At 38.8% G+C, this 17,689-nt stretch overlaps 1 pseudogene; it reads right to left on the bottom strand.

Annotated features, from left to right (window-relative positions):
• Window positions 1–11,075: 11,075 nt before the first annotated feature.
• On the bottom strand, window positions 11,076–13,683 carry LOC103070693 (phosphorylase b kinase regulatory subunit beta pseudogene; annotated as a pseudogene).
• Between the last annotated feature and the right edge of the window lie 4,006 nt (window positions 13,684–17,689).

Genomic DNA, 17,689 nt, shown 5'->3' with positions numbered 1-17,689 from the left:
AAGATAAAAGAATTCCATACTTCAACAAGAGACATTACAATGCAAGGAGAGACATTATCAAGAGCATTAACATGCTCCTAATAGCAATAAAACCTTTTAACTGTCTGAGGTAGAACATGCTCCCACCAAACCACCACATATTATGGTAATTGGCTCCAATTTCTGACTCTTAACATTGTCAAGTTACAAAGCTAGGTAGAACTAAAAAACAAATCTAGAATACTCATCTTGTTAGCGTTCTCATTATCAAATGTTTGCTTTCCACCCCGAAAGAGGACTGGTCTGGTCTGTTGCACGGCTCTTCCCTGCACTATCATATTTTTGCATCCTGTCTCATTTTATTCCTACTGACTGATATGAATATATATCTTTTCCCAAATAACCCTTTTCTAACTCCAAAATATCAACAGTAACACAAATAGCATTTTCCTCAGAATTTCAGTGTAACAAATGTGTTCTCCGTGCATGCCTGTGTCACATCTCATTCACTTTATGTGTTCTCTCATCACAGGAGATACAATGGGAAAATATTCCATGAGGACGCTTTGATTTTTCTTTACAACACACTACTAAATTACGTGAGTAGCCTTTCCATCCTGGATGAAAATATAATTTCAAACTAAAGTTGAGCCCGGATTCTGTTAAATTAAATAGCAAAGAAAAAATAGTTCTTGGCTTTATTCCTCTTAGACGGGGAGCAGGGCAATGGGGAATTGACACAAGTTGGTCCTTAGTGATTAACCTGCAGTTTATGGTTGTGTTTCCAGGTGACGTGCCCATCATGCAGGAATCTTCTCAGAGGCTGTCGAGAGCAGCCTGTCTGCTTTGAGAAGTGCAGATCTATCAGGATCCAGAATCGGGCTCTGAAAAAGCTGTCATTTCATGTCTTTAAAACAGCCTCTGATTTAATGTACAAGATGTCAAGAAGTAAAGGACAATAAAATAAAAGCCAAAAAGGAGAACTATTTCAATTAAGAAGCATTTCTATAACAATTCTTGGAAATCAAGTAAAATAAAAGCTGTCAGAATCAATCTGTGTTTAAAGGTTGATTTTTGTGGTGCTTAAAGGCAACTTGCAAGGCAGGAAAAAAATACAGATTATTAACAGAACAATTGAACCTTAAAAATTCCTTTCTCACTAGATAGATATTTGGTTATTAAATGTTCCTAATGGATCTAGGAAAAGCATTTATATGGTGGATGCTAGGATTTGGAGAGAGAAGGCAAGAAACACATCCAAATACATTTAAAAAAAAAGTCACAAATATAAGTCCTATAAGGAGTTTCATGCATTTCCAAGGATTTAATATTTTGATTGCCAATAATTAAAAGCCTTATATAATACTCTAGGAATTTACCTTTTATTGCCATGATTTTCCAATGGTGTTTGAATGTCCTTTCCAGAAAAAGATAAATATTTCTTCAAGAACTGCCCTATCACCCCAGTAATCAAATATCTTAAAGGTGAATTGAGAAAAAAAATTGTTATGAAATTTGAGGCAACCTTTAATCTAAGAGAATAATAATATTAAATAAAGATATAAGCAACGCCAAAAATAAATAAAATTCTTCCCAACATGACTTCTTATTATGGAAGACATAACTTTCATTTCCATTTGTTTAAAAAATATGCTATTTAAGAAACATGCATCATAACTTCACCTTACTCCTATCCTTAGAATTTTTACGATGGCATGCTTTTTATTCCACATTTTCTATTAAGAGGGATATTGGACAAGGAAAGAAGAGATTTTTTCACTTGCTCTCCCCATCTGATTTGTATATTTCAGGGATATGCCCCTTTCAATGGTCTATTTCTGGTTCCTTTATATAAAAAAGAAATTAAGTTTCTCTGACGGGAATACTTTAAAGAAGAAAATTCACTCCTCATCATCAAATTGAGAAGTTTTCTTAAAGTCTTCCACACGCAATAAGAGAAACAGTCTAAGTACTGCCTCCAATCAAAAGAAGAAAAATTACAAAATCAGCTCACTCGTGATTTCCTTAATATACTTAAAAGACATAAAATCCCACTGATGCCTCTAAAAATAAAAATGAAGGAAAGGGCAACTTTATTGATTCCCTACAAACCAATGTACATGTAGCTTATTGATAACACTAAACCTTTAGTGATTTTCAACTGAAAGTCTGCCTCTGAATGAAGGTTTAAATCATCATATTAATATAGTAGGGGGGAAATTATCACGGGACACACTGGAAATTAATTAAAAACGCTGCACTCAGTTTGTTTGTGAGAGAAGATAAATATCACTCATGGGAAAAGATGCCTGACAACCGCCATAGTTTTCAGATCCAAAATTAGACCCTGACAGCTATGTCTTTGTATGACTCTCCTTGGGGTATGATATGCAGAGATTTAGAATATGAAGATTTCTGAGAGAAGTATTTATTACTGACACTTCCGAAACATTCCATGTGTGGCATCAGCAAAGCATGCTCCACCTCAGACAGAAATGTCAGGTTTTCTTCCAAGACTTTTTTTTTTTTTTTTCCTATTCCTCTTCCCCCATTCCCATCCCTCCCTCCCCATCCACTACCACCCCCCTTCTCCTCCAAAATATGGGATTTTTTAGAAGTTCAACAGCAGCCCCTGGTGGAGCTCAGCAGTTGTTTCAGCCTGAGCACAGTTGTTAAAGAAACTCCATCCATTCTGTCAATAAAAAGAAAAGTATATCCATGTGTATAGTACCACATCTGCATGCTGTTCCCATGGGTCAGAGATCAGAAAAGACCCTGAATGTACAAATGCTGTGTTTTATGATGGTAATTTAGGCCAATTTCAGTAGCTGGAGTTTTGAAATATATATATATGTCACAAACAATAAACATCTGTCTCAAATGTCACATTCATTTTATGCAAGAAGACCAATAATTAACTGCTCGTGAATAATGCTTACCACAGAGTGCGTGCGTGAAACGAAGAGGCTCCACACACGCAAGCCTGCGATCACCATTTTGTTTGGCTCCTGTTGTGACAGATTCAGCCTTGTCACTTAGCGAAATGAGCTATACAAAGTGACAATTGTATGCAAAGGAAGGAGTTCTCTTGGTAGGAGCTCATAAAGCCACTGTCTGGCCCCATCAAAATGCAAGCTGGACTTAACAAGAAAGCCCAGAAAATGCCCTTCAGAGAGACCATGATATTCCTTTTCCTGCTTAGTTGGCAGCCACAGATTATCACTTGGGGGCCAAGGGGAGCCAGGTGGCTCCTTGCATAGGCAGGGTCTTTGCTTCACAAAGGTACCTGATAGAGGGGCTCAAATCCGGCTCCCCTTCCTGTGGGGCCCTCTGCCTAGAACACAGTCACCTTTTCTTAGTGCAAAGGCATGGCTCTGTTGCTAAAGCCCTGTGCCTTTGGGGCTGCATCACTGCAGAGAGGTTGCTTTTTCCTAATTCACACAACGATGCCGTAACGGCTCCAGGTGGCCCTGGTGCTAGGCAAGCAGAGGGAGAACGATATCCTGACGAAGTCTGCATTCCTGGCTGAGATTCTCAAGTGTGCCAGGGCTGGGGGACCTGGTGAGCGTTCACCCTCCATGAGGCTCATGTTAGGACAAAGGAACAACTGGAAATTAACTCAAAAGACCCAAAAGTTTACTTGAGTAAATTTAGCCAACATCTGTCACTTGTGTATTTTGACTTTTCTTAAATGATGCAGTTTATTAAAAGGAAAAGCAAATGGTATTATTAAAGCTTAAAATAGCTCTATGATAAATACTGGAATAGATAAATATGAATTGATATGAAAAAGTGGTTTTTAAATATTGAAAGTTTTGTACTTCACAGCAGCCTGTCACTTGTCCCTGAGGTCACTTGGATCTCTCGGCTGATCTCAGGTGAAACTGAATGAGTGAGCTAATGTGTTAAGACCATAGATCATCCCATGTAAGTCACTTAATGACTACCTAATGGACTCCAAGCACTGTATTTGACATTGGGGAATAAGAGGTATAAGAAGAAATAATACTTGGTCTCCAATGAGTTACAATCTAGTGACGGAGAGAGATCTACCTAGATAATTTTAACATATTGTGGTAGCAGCATGCAGAGTCCTAAAAGACACAGTGGGGCACTTAGCTGGCTTTCTTTAGGAGTGACCCTTGCGTGAAATCTTACAGAAATATTAGAAATTAGCTACAGAAAGGAGGGTTAGAGGGCAATGTTGGAGGAGAAGCACTGACCCAAGGGTGAAAGTGTAAAACTCCGAGGTGTATTCAAAGAACTACGGGAAGCTTAATATTGCCAGAGCATAAAGTACAAGGTGGTGAATGACAGAGTAGAGGCTGGAGAGGAGGGTAAGGACAGCCATGGAGAGCCTTGTCTGCCCTCCTAAGGAGATTGGAATGGTCTCCTATAGGCCACGGGGAACAATGAAAAGACTTACTTAAGGACTGACATAGCTGCGGGAAGAATGAGACTGGTCAGGGATTTGCTGTGATTGTCCAAGAGAAAGAGCATAAGGACCTGAATCCTGGTGGTGGAAATGGGGTTGAAGAGGAAAGGGTCAGAAATAGTCAGAGGCACCAACAGAGAGCAATTAGTGACACTGGATAGGGGCAGTGAGGGGGAGGCTTGCATCACTCCCAGGGTTCAGGTGTAGGAGACAACGTAGACTGAGGCCACCAAGTGAGTTACAGACACCGGGGCCAGGATAAGTTTGAGGGTCGAAGACGACACGCTAAAGAGGTACTTCTCAAAATATGTCCTCAAATACCCTCCACCGGCCTCCAGACGCTATTTGTTAACACTGATTATTAACACCGCCCACAATGTCCCAGCTGGAGAGGACAGGTCGTTAAGCCCAATCGCTTTCAAACTGTGTGTGGTGGGGGTCTTGGTGGGATGGGGGACAGAGCAGGCAGGGCTCCAGGCTGCCTTCCCTGATTCAACCCAAGAGGGTCTGCTTTTACCTACTGTGTATATTAGAATTCTTCAGAAGACGTAATTTAAAAAAGAAAACCACAGGTTGAAAACCAGACAACCTCTTCCTTTTACAGAGAGAAAAATGAAACCCACGGAGGTGAAATAACTTGTCTACCGACACACGTCTGTAGCAGAGGCTGAGCTAATCTATGACACTTAGTTCAAGTATACATGTTCTCTACACTGTGGTTTCCTACACAAGTATTTGTCTACTTTTTGCTGTGCTTTACAGAGTTAGCATCACAAACCTTATCCCCAGTACGCAGTTATCAGTTTCTTCAGTTTTATTCTGTCAGTACATATTTGTTGACCATCTTCCCCATGCCAAGACTTCTTTTACTGAGATCACCTGTGCATTTTTATTGGATCCCCAGTTATAGCTTTTGATTCTTTAGTAGAGTTCTAATGGTGTCCCCAATTGGTATTCGACTATGACTGGATGTCTTATGACCCAAGATGTAGATAGGAATACTAGGGTTTATTTTAGTCCCAAGTAAACAGTATTATCAGAGGCATGAGTTTCCTAATTTACTGGAGGTTATAGCTAATTTACATTTTGAATCTAATTTTTAAAAATCCACTTTTTAAAATCCATGAAGCTCCTAAAGTACAGTAAGGTGCTAGTCATAATTTTTAAAGAATTAGTTTTCAGATGTACACTAATTTTTCCATACACATTCCAGTGCTCACTGGAAATAATGATGCAAAAAACTCACTGATATATGAAATAATTACAGGATAGATTGCTTTCAAAAAGTGAGAATTCAAGCCAAGAAACTCAATAACCCTTCCTCCCTGTCATACTAACTCGGGACCAATAGGGTAATTCATAAAATCAGGAAAAGCAAATCTTTGTTTAACCTAGAGGAATAAATTAAATAGAGACAAATGTAAGCTGAGGGGTTACGGCAGCCTACCGTTCCCTTTCTCAAAGATCATCCCATCTTAAAAAATTTGTCCCAGGCCTCCTAGAATAGAGCAGTGGGCGGCCCCTTTGTCAAGTGTGTGAGTCCATGTGGGGAACAGGAACCAGCTGGGGAATGCCCTCCCGCTCAAGGGCTGCCAGAGATGAGATGCACACAGGCCTTTCCAGAAACATTACGTTAAGATCCTGGAGGCAGAAAGGAAACCATTGCTCTGTCTTTCCTGTTGGGGAATCTATTCTCCACTTTATTAAACTCCTTAAAATAAGGGAACAGGGAATCAGTCTTCCTTCAACTGCCCCTTTATACTTCACCACCTAACCCAAATCGATCTCATTTTCTTTCTCTACTCCTTCCATTTGCAGACCATTTTAAAATCAGAAACTCTGGGGCTTCCCTGGTGGCGCAGTGGTTGAGAGTCCGCCTGACGATTCAGGGGACGCGGGTTCGTGCCCCGGTCCGGGAAGATCCCACATGCCGCGGAGCGGCTGGGCCCGTGAGCCATGGCCGCTGAGCCTAGGCGTCCGGAGCCTGAGCGCCACAACAGGAGAGGCCACAACAGTGAGAAGCCCACATACCGCAAAAAAAAAAAAAAAGAAATTATTGGGAAAAGTAGGTCTGTAATTGACCACCTAGGGAAACTATGCAAAATCCCTTCAAAATTCCCATCAGGAGTAGAAGAGAAGTGGATTCAGATACAGCACTCTGAAACCTTCCCAAGCTTTCCCCACTGGAATTCTAATTAGTAAGACCCCTTTAAGCAATTTTAAAGTTGCTTAATTTAAATATAGGAAATGTTTCCTTGGGCTCTATAATAACTTTGGCAGAGCTGATCCTATTTCCTGAGATTAAACAGAAGAAAATTCTTTCCTCAGGAAATTGAACCACACACAATAAGATCATTCATTAGAATGTTCATATAAATTCAAAATATGCCACAGGAAGAGTGTCTTCTTCATAAAAAGTAACACCCTAGAAATGCTAAGGAGAGCCATGACTGGTTTTTAGTCTTGAGTTTTGGCCTTTGTGTGTTACAAGTTCTCCAGGAAGAATTACTTAGGTGATAACTCATGTTGACAATGAAACCAAATGCAGGATAACTAAAAAAAATGAAATCCTTTTTCCTAAATAAAAAATATCTTTCAGTATCATTTACTTCGTCAAAGTTTTGCTTCTATTCATGAAATAAAGCTGTACCTTCTGTAACCTAATTTACTCCACTTTGTACCACTTAAGACTTAGCAAAAGGAAAATCTCAGAAACTTTGTACCAAAACCTGCTACTCAAAAGTCCAACTGGTAAGGGGACTGGGGAGGCTATGCTTCTAAAACTTTTTTATTGTCCAAGAACACAAAGAGGAACACTCTTCAGTTTCTTGCCACCCTTCTGTAAATTTACGTCACCTCACTAAATTTGAGAGCTAACTAGTATTCTGACAGTGTTGTTGAGACTTGCGTGTCAGACTTAGAAATGTTATTGTGGAGGCTTACTTGGATGGTGAGATTTGAGAAGCCTATTTCCCTGCTAAACACATGTATTACAGGGTGATGGATAACAGAGATTCAAAGGATTGCAGTGAGAGATCAAGGAGTTCACCTGTAACATCTATCGCATTGACAGCCGACTTTATTGAAGTTTCACCATATTAACTGCCTCTCTGGACTGGCTTAGCCGGCTAGGTGATTATCAATTTATCGCCAGTCAAAACACAGATTGAAAAAAAAAAAAACAACAACACAGATTGCTTCAGGTACAGTGTCCGTGGCATAATCATGTACTTTGAATCCGATCAAACTGGAATGATCCTACTAGGACGTTTCTTGTAAGAGCGAGGACGAAACATCAGTTAGGAACTTCTCTGATGAAACTGTGTCTAATCTGTGGTTTGATAGAACATTTTTCCTAGTTCCTAGATCAAGAATGCACCACTCCTGGGCTTCCCTGGTGGCGCAGTGGTTGAGAGTCCACCTGCCGATGCAAGGGACACGGGTTCGTGCCCCGGTCCGGGAGGATCCCACATGCACGGAGCGGCTGGGCCCGTGAGCCATGGCTGCTGAGCCTGAGCGTCCGGAGCCTGTACTCCGCAACGGGAGAGGCCACAACCGTGAGAGGCCCGCGTAACACACACACACACACACACACACACACAAATAGAATGCACCACTCCAAAAGGAAATGAAGTCAAAGCCTGAGAGGTAGAATGGGGAGAATATTAGAGGCTATTCACTCCCTCTTCCTGAGCTTTGCTGACTCTAACCACCCCTGAAGTCCACTCCAGAGACAGCAAGTAAAGAACTGACCAGTTCTTGAAATAGACTTGCACCTTGAAACCTGGCACTATGGGAACTGACTGAATTACATGTAGGAAATGATCTGAGCTAACCATAGACCAACACTGAGATGCTTACATTACCTATTTGACTCTGTTTTCAACATAGCAAGAGCTTTTAATTCTACCCTATTTCCTGATCCTATCCTCTAACAAGGTCTAATCTTTCTCCACATATTGAGTTCTACCAGTAGCCACTCCAATTAATATTTGTTAAATGCAGTAACAGAAGGAGATGATTTTGGCCTTACGCAAAAATTAATACCTACACTAGCAAACACTTAATGGACACTTTCTATCTATTGGGTACTAGTTTAAGTACTTTTTATATATTAACTCATTTAATCTTCTTAACTATGCTGTGAGGAAAGTACTATTATTTTCCCTGTGCTATCAATGAGAAAACTGATGAACAGAAATACTATAAAACTTGCCCAAGATTATCCAGCCTGCAAGTTGAACCCAGGCAGCTGACTCTAGAACCTTAAAAATTCTGAAACCCAGACTTTTCAGTCATATACTGATTGGACTGAGTTGTTCTGTTCCTATTCTAGCTTCCTACCATTTTATAAAATGCATTTTCCTCTAGAGAAAAGTAGCATCATCCAGAGCCTCTACAATTTTTCATGCAAAATATCTGGCATTCAATAAAAAAAGTTACCAGATATACCAAGAAATCAGATCAAAAAAAAAAGAAAGTAAAAATAGGCCATAGATGATCCAGAAACATGGATTAATATGTTTTTAAAAAATAGATGAAAAGATACCCTTACTAGAGAAATAGAATCCATAAGAAGAGAATCAAGTGGAAATTCTAAAACTGAAAATTACAGAAATTAAAACTAAGAACTCAACAGATGAGCTTACTAGCAGATTAAACACAAATAAGAACAGGATTAGTACTGTAAGATACTAAATACTAGTATTCTCTGTTGGCAGAGAATGTTCAGACTAAAGGACCAAAAAAAAAAAAAAAAAGGAAATATAGAAAAAAGTGAAAGAGACACATGGGAGATGGCAAAGTTGTAAGTGTAACTGGAGCTCCAGAAGTACAGAAATAGATTAGAGGAGAAATGGAGGCAAAAGCATTGTTCGAATAGGTAATGTCTGAGAAATTTCCAAAACGGATGAACAATACAGATATTACTAGTCTCATCATAGTAAAACTGCCAAATGACAAAGAATAAGCCATAAGAACAGCCAGACAAAAAAGCATAGTACCTTCAAAGAAACTACAACAATGATAACTAAGTTCTCAACAGAAACCATAGAAGCCAGAAGAAAACAGAATGATATCTTGAAGTGCTGGAAGAAATTATTGATGACTTAGAAGTCTATACACAATGAAAATATCCTTCAAACATAAAGGCATCAAAAAAAGTTTGTTGTCAGCAGATCCCTATTAAAAGAAATGCTGAAGGAGTTTAGACAAGAGGAAAATGATCCCAGATGGAAAGACAGAAATGCAGGAAAGAATGAAGAGCAACAGGAGTTAAATATATAAATGACAATAATAACATGTGGTGAAGTTTACATACATATAAAATTAAAATAAATGTATGACAGCAGTAAATCAAACAGCAGAAAGGGATAAATGGATTTAATGTGTTCTTAAATCCTAGCATTGTCTGGGAAGTGGTAAAACTATAATTTACATTAGGCTTTATTAGGTTAAGGCTGTTGTTATATCCAGTAAATATAATTCCAAATATATCAGTAATTATATTAAATGTACACGGACTAAATACTTCGACTGAAAGACAAAGTTTGTCCAACTAGATGAAAAAATAAAAATTTAATTATATGTTGCCTAAATAAGGACATCTTAAATATAAGGATACAGAAAGGTTGACAGTAAAAGAATGGAGATATATCATGTAAATACCATGATTAAACATAAAAAAGGACATTTAAAACTGATGCTTAAAAGTTACTCTACTAGATATGGAGATGAAAACTGGTAAAACTAAACAATAATTTAGGGATGCTTATATTAATGAAAAAGTTTTTAAAAGCAAGGGCGAGTAACAAAAAATTCAGGATAGAAGTATGAGAGTGGACTAGGTAGCAACACAAATGAGGAGATTAAAGGGCTTCTGTATCTTTAAGTTGTACAGTGCTTGTTTTTCTATTATTCTTTTTTTTATTATTGTTGAAGCTGAGTAATAGTGTGGGCTTTATTATACTATTTTCTATACTTTTGTATATGTTTGAAATTAAAAATAATTTTTTAAAAATAATTCAATTATAAAATAAATGACACAAGGAAAGATATATTGTTAAAACATGGTAACATGGACAAAAACAAAGCTTTAAACTATATAAAGCAAAATGGATAAAAATGCAAGGAGAAATTGACAAATTCATAATCAGGAGAACATTTTACAATTTATCAGCAATCGAAGGTCAAGTAGGACAGAAATAGTAAAGATACTGTTAATCTAATTATACAATTAGCAAGCTAAACACTTATTCACACTCACACACATTCACATGTATTTGCACCTGACAGCCTACATATTCTTTTCAAACACTTGAACATCCCCCAAATTGGCCACATATTAGGTTACTCTATATGCTCAATTATTGTTTTTTGTTGACTTTTTTACAATTAGGACATATTAACGTGATACCTGTATTCAGTACAATCAAAAATATGTTTAAAAAAATGAAAAGAAGCATTTATACTTTACTCAGTTGTGGCAGGTCTTTTAAACATATTATCTTGTTTCATCTCACACAAAACAACGAGGCTGGTATGAAAGCAGGAGCGAGGTTCAGCCATTGGCGTCAGGCCACTGAGATGATGAGTGACGGTCAGGACTTGCACTCAGTTCCGCTGGATGCTAGAGCCTGGTCAAGTGCCTTACTGCACTGCCTCACACAATGCCAATTAGTATTTTCAGCATGCCACGGAATAACTCTGGGTTATTGGAGATGATCCAGCCAATATGAATGACCAGTTCTTGCTGAATGACCACCTCCCTCTCATCATGGGTATTACACTTGTAATAGATGATGTTCTTAATCCCTCTTGGAGACAAAGGATTAGAGATAACCTCTTCTTCATGTCCAAAGGCACCCACAGTTACCTGTTGGCCCTGCACTAAAGCATTAGTAATGGATGGGGCCAGGCAGTCCACTGGTTTACTTAAAAGGCTTGCTGTATGGCGCACCACCGACCGACATTTTTTGCTGCCAGCTCTTCTATAGAGTCTCTCAATGTGACCAGAAACAGTACCTTCCTTTGTGATAAAGTTGGGTCCTTCTCTTTTGAGCAGTATACCCAGCAGGATGGCTTGGCTAGCCAGACAACTATAGTCATTCAGTTTTTGAAGAATTTCATGGGTGGGTTTGTTTTTGCATTCAGTAATGGTAACATCTGGCTGCTGTTCTTGTTCAGGAGCATTGGAGGTGCTGCTTTGTCATTTGACTTTTGAATGTTTGGGAACTTCTAGTTCCTCAAAACTCTTAAATTCTGGAAGCTCTTCTGTGTCACTGATTCGTAAGAAGTTGTTCTACCACAGCTCCAGATACTACCGTCTGTAGACGATCAACGTGAACTTTAATTGCTCCAACCACTCCTTTCTTAAAAGCTGCCAGCATATCTAATACGGGATTGAATCGGCTACCTCTTATACTGTCTTCCTGGATGAGAACAAGGAAAAGTGGATGCCCATGCATTTTCCAGTATTGCTTAATAAACTGTAGTGCATTCTTTATGTCATCTATCAGCAGTAAAACATCTTGAGACATTTAGAAATCACTTAGGTCAAAGATGATAGGGTAACAAACCACAGTCTTTCCTAGAATGCGATAAATCTTTGATGTATGGAGGCAGCCAACGGGCCTATCTGGCCTTCCGCAGAGTCCTAATTTTTCACTGACCTCCAGATGGAAATAAGCTTTCACAAGCTCCTGCTGGGCCCAGGTCTGAACGGGTTCTACCCGTTGAGGAGTTTGAGTCTGAATACCACATGTGTTGAGGAAAACTTGAAGGCATTGGCTTTCTGCTATAAGCGCTACATAAACAACCAAATCATTTTCCAGTGGGCCCTGATTGGAAAACCTCATGCTCACATTACATTGATTCTGTAGTGGGACATAACGCTGAACAGGATCAATGTCTTTAGGACTAATTAATTCATCAGCCAGGAGTTTTGTGATGACATAAAGGGCTTGTCCCCAAAGTAATAGTTTTCCATCATGGCCACAGTTGCTAGGAAATCGCTTCTGACTACCAGGGTTTCTTTTTTCACATTCTACAATATCAGCTGGAACACAGTGGTACTTTGGTGTGACAGGACAACCTTCTGTGGTCTGATGAAGTACTGGGGTCAGAAGATCCTGATATTTTTTTACTTGCTTGGGACGGCCTCTAAAAACACCATCAATCATCATGTAAAGGAAAAATATGGGAAATTCACATTCAATGCCATCAAACAGCTTAATTTCAGCTGGTCTGCAGTAGCGTCTATTAGGATCTTCCAATGATGTTCTATACCCATCTCTCAAGGAATGCTTAAATCCATATTTTCCTTTTAATTTTCTAACCACTTTATCGAGTGTCTGGCTAAACAGAACCTCATCATCCAAGGCAAATGTAGGATAACTGATGCAGGGGAGCAGGGCAACATCTGTGTTATGAGATCTTGATTCTCTGGGTAACAGTGAGCACAAAGTTTGCCAGTTGCGATTGTGGGCATCGAGATCCACAAATATAACCGACCAAGAACAGGCCTGGTTGCCAAAGAGGTTGAATCCATTAATTGCTTCTACAGCTGCTTTTGCTAAGCCAACAGAGCTCGAATGCAGCTCTGTGCTGCCATTATTATACTTGCTTCCTCTTTCCCAGACACCAAAGTCAGGCACACAGTAAACTCTTTCCACACAAAATACAAGGTTCTGAATAAAAGAGACCTCATCAGTGTTATAGATAATCTGGAGTCCTGAGGAAATCATTTCCACAAGGTAAAGGAGACAGAGTGATGCTGCATTTATCTGAAGATGACCATAATCCTCATAGGAGAGAATCTCATCCCTGTACGTACATTGAAAACAGAGTGAAGATGTTGTCGGGCATGGATCCTGCTTAAACTGCTGGACTTTATTGGCCTGACGCACATAGCAGCAATCAATTCCTCTCGTACATTTTATAGCCGAGTGCTCCAGCTCATGGGTCCTTCCCTTGTCATCATCAATGCGACTGTATACAAGAACCAAGCCCAGGGCACAGCAGTGCAGTATAGACTGTCATGGATCTTGGCCTCCTGATCATCACCACATGTTTTTGTGGAAAAGAGACCTGTGGTTGGACTTCGATACAGCAGCAGTGTTGACCTGACAATTCTGTACCAGTGACCCAATTTATCCCACAGTTTCATTATCAGGTCTTGGAAGATTAACGCTTTTAAGAGGTTCATAAACTGAGCCAGACCTTAAGAAAGCTGGTGGAGAAGAGACAACTGCATCAGGTGAGCTGGCCATTTCAAATTGTTGACTCTAATCATAAGCATCACAGGCTAAACTATAGCAGTTGGTCTGGGCTCTTCGCTCCAAGCCCTTCCAGCTCACTTGAGCCATGCACCCTGCCACTGCACTCAGGGCAATGCCTTGCCCTCCCCGGGGCCGCCTGTCAGCTCCTCCCGGCCGGTTGCTATTATTCTTTAAGCTGTACACATATGTGATACATTATCTCTCTTTGGCATGTATGCTTTATGTTACAATAAAATCACTTTTTTAAACAGTAAAAAAAACAAGTCTCTTAGATAGCCTCATCCACCAGAGGGCAGACAACAGAAGCAAGAAGAACTACAATCATGCAGCCTGTGGAACAAAAACCACATTCACGGAAAGATAGACAAGATGAAAAGGCAGAGGGCTATGTACCAGATGAAAGAACGATATAAAACCCCAGAAAAACAACTAAATGAAATGGAGATAGGCAACATTCCAGAAAAAGAATTCAGAATGATGACAGTGAAGATGAACCAGGACCTCGGAAAAAGAATGGAGGCAAAGATCGAGAAGATGCAAGAAATGTTTAACAAAGACCTAGAAGAATTAAAGAACAAACAAGCAGAGATGAACAAAAAAATAACTGAAATGAAAACTGCACTAGAAGGAATCAATAGCAGAATAACTGAGGCAGAAGAACGGATAAGTGACCTGGAAGACACAATGGTGGAATTCACTGCTGCGGAAGAGAATAAAGAAAAAAGAATGAAAAGAAATGAAGACAGCCTAGGAGACCTCTGGGACAACATTAAATGCAAAAACATTCACATTACAGGGGTCCAGAAGGAGAAGAGAGAGAGGAAGGACTCGAGAATATATTTGAAGAGATTATAGTCGAAAACTTCCCTAACATGGGAAAGGAAATAGCCACCCAAGTCCAGGAAGCACAGCGAGTCCCATAAAGGATTAAACCCAAGGAGAAACATGCCAAGACACATAGTAATCAAATTGGCAAAAATTAAAGACAAAGAAAAATTATTGAAAGCAGCAAAGGAAAAATAACAAATAACATAAAAGGGAACTCCCATAAGGTTAACAGCTGATTTCTCAGCAGAAACTCTACAAGCCAGAAGGGAGTGGCATGACATACTTAAAGTGATGAAAGGGAAGAATCTACAACCAAGATTACTCGATCCAGCAAGGACCTCATTCAGATTCGATGGAGAAATCAAAAGCTTTACAGACAAGCAAAAGCTAAGAGAATTCAGCACCACCAGCCCAGCTCTACAATAAATGCTAAAGGAACTTCTCTAAGTGGGAAACACAAGAGAAGAAAAGGACTTAGAAAAACGAACCCAAAACAATTAAGAAAATGGTCATAGGAACATACATATCGATAATTACCTTAAACATGAATGGATTAAATGTTCCAACAAAAAGACACAGGCTTGCTGAATGGATACAAAAACAAGACCCATATATATGCTGTCTACAAAAGACCAACTTCAGACCTAGGGACACATACAGACTGAAAGTGAGGGGCTGGAAAAAGATATTCCATGCAAATGGAAATCAAAGGAAAGCTGGAGTAGCAATACTCATATCAGATAAAATAGACTTTAAAATAAACAATATTACAAGAGACAAGGAAGGACACTACATAATGATCAAGGGATCGATCCAAGAAGAAGACATAATAATTATAAATATATATGAACCCAACATAGGAGCACCTCAATACATAAGGCAACTGCTAACAGCTGTAAAATAGGAAATCGACAGTAACACAATAATAGTGGGGGACTTTAACACCTCACTTACAGCAATGGACAGATCATCCAAAATGAAAATCAATACGGAAACAAGTTTTAAATGGCACAATAGACCAGAGATTTAATTGATATTTATAGGACAATCCATCCAAAAACAGCAGATTACACTTTCTTCTCAAGTGCACACAGAACGGTCTCCAGGACAGATCACATCTTGGGTCACAAATCAAGCCACAGTAAATTTAAGAAAATTGAAATCATATCAAGCATCTTTTCTGACCATGACGCTATGAGATCAGAAATGAATTACAGGGAAAAAAACCGTAAAAAACACAAACACATGGAGGCTAAACAATACATTACTAAATAACCAAGAGATCACTGAGGAAATCAAAGAGGAAATCAAAAAATACCTAGAGACAAATGACAATGAAAACACGATGATCCAAAACCTATGGGATGCAGCAAAAGCAGTCCTAAGAGGGAAGTTTATAGCTATACAAGCCTACCTCAAGAAACAAGAAAAATCTCAAATAAACAATCTAACCTTACACCTAAAGGAACTAGAGAAAGAAGAACAAACAAAACCCAAAGTTAGCAGAAGGAAAGAAATCATAAAGATCAGAGCAGAAATAAATGAAATAGAAACAAAGAAAACAATAGCAAAGATCAATAAAACTAGAAGCTGGTTCTTTGAGAAGATAAACAAAATTGATAAACCATTAGCCAGACTCATCAAGAAAAAGCAGGAGAGGACTCAAATCAATAAAGTTAGAAATGAAAAAGGGGAAGTTACAACAGACACCGCAGAAATACAAAGCATCCTAAGAGACTACTACAAGCAACTCTATGCCAATAAAATGGACAACCTGGAAGAAATGGACAAATTCTTAGAAAGGTATAACCTTCCAAGACTGAACAAGGAAGAAATAGAAAATATGAACAGACAAATCACAAGTAATGAAATTGAAACGTGTGATTAAAAATCTTCCAACAAACAAAAGTCCAGGACCAGATGGCTTCACAGGTGAATTCTATCAAACATTTAGAGAAGAGCTAACACCCATCCTTTTCAAACTCTTGCAAAAAACTGCAGAGGAAGGAACACTCCCAAACTCATTCTATGAAGCCACCATCACCCTGATACCAAAACCAGACAAAGATACTACGAAAAAAGAAAATTACAGACCAATATCACTGATGAATATAGATGCAAAAATCCTCAACAAAATACTAGCAAACAGAATCCAAAAACACATTAAAAGGATCACACACCATGATCAAGTGGGATTTATCCCAGGGATGCAAGGATTCTTCAATATACGCAAATCAATCAATGTGATACACTATATTAACAAATTGAAGAATAAAAACCACATGATCATCTCAATAGATGCAGAAAAAGCTTTCGACAAAATTCAACTCCCATTTATGATAAAAACTCTCCAGAAAGTGGGCACAGAGGGAATCTACCTCAACATAATAAAGGCCATATACAACAAACCCACAGCAAACATCATTTTCAATGGTGAAAACCTGAAAGCATTTCCTCTAAGATCAGGAACAAGACAAGGATGTCCACTCTTACCACTATTATTCAACATAACTTTGGAAGTCCCAGCCACAGCAATCAGAGAAGAAAAAGAAATAAAAGGAATCCAAATTGGAAAAGAAGAAGTAAAACTGTCATTTTTGCAGATGACATGATACTATACATAGAGAATCCTAAAAATGCCACCAGAAAACTACTAGAGCTAATCAATGAATTTGGTAAAGCTGCAGGATACAAAATTAAAGCACAGAAATCTCTTGCACTCCTATTACAGCAATGATGAGAAATCTGAAAGAGAAATTAAGGAAACACTCTCATTTACCATTGCAACAAAAAGAATAAAATACCTAGGAATAAACCTACCTAGGGAGACAAAAGACCTGTATGCAGAAAACTATAAGACACTGATGAAAGAAATTAAAGATGATACAAACAGATGGAGAGATATACCATGTTCTTGGATTGGAAGAATCAACATTGTGAAAATGACTCTACTACCTAAAGCAATCTACAGATTCAATGCAATCCCTATCAAATTACCAATTGCATTTTTTACGGAACTAGAACAAAAAATCTTCAAATTTGTATGGAGACACAAAAGACCCCAAATAGCCAAAGCAGTCTTGTGGGAAAAAAACGGAGCTGGAGGAATCAGACTCCCTGACTTCAGACTATACTACAAAGCTACAGTAATCAAGACAATATGGCACTG

Source organism: Lipotes vexillifer, unplaced genomic scaffold, assembly GCF_000442215.2.
Source record: "Lipotes vexillifer unplaced genomic scaffold, Lipotes_vexillifer_v1.1 scaffold905, whole genome shotgun sequence".
Taxonomy (NCBI): domain Eukaryota; kingdom Metazoa; phylum Chordata; class Mammalia; order Artiodactyla; family Lipotidae; genus Lipotes; species Lipotes vexillifer.
This window is presented reverse-complemented; position numbering and strand designations above follow the sequence as displayed.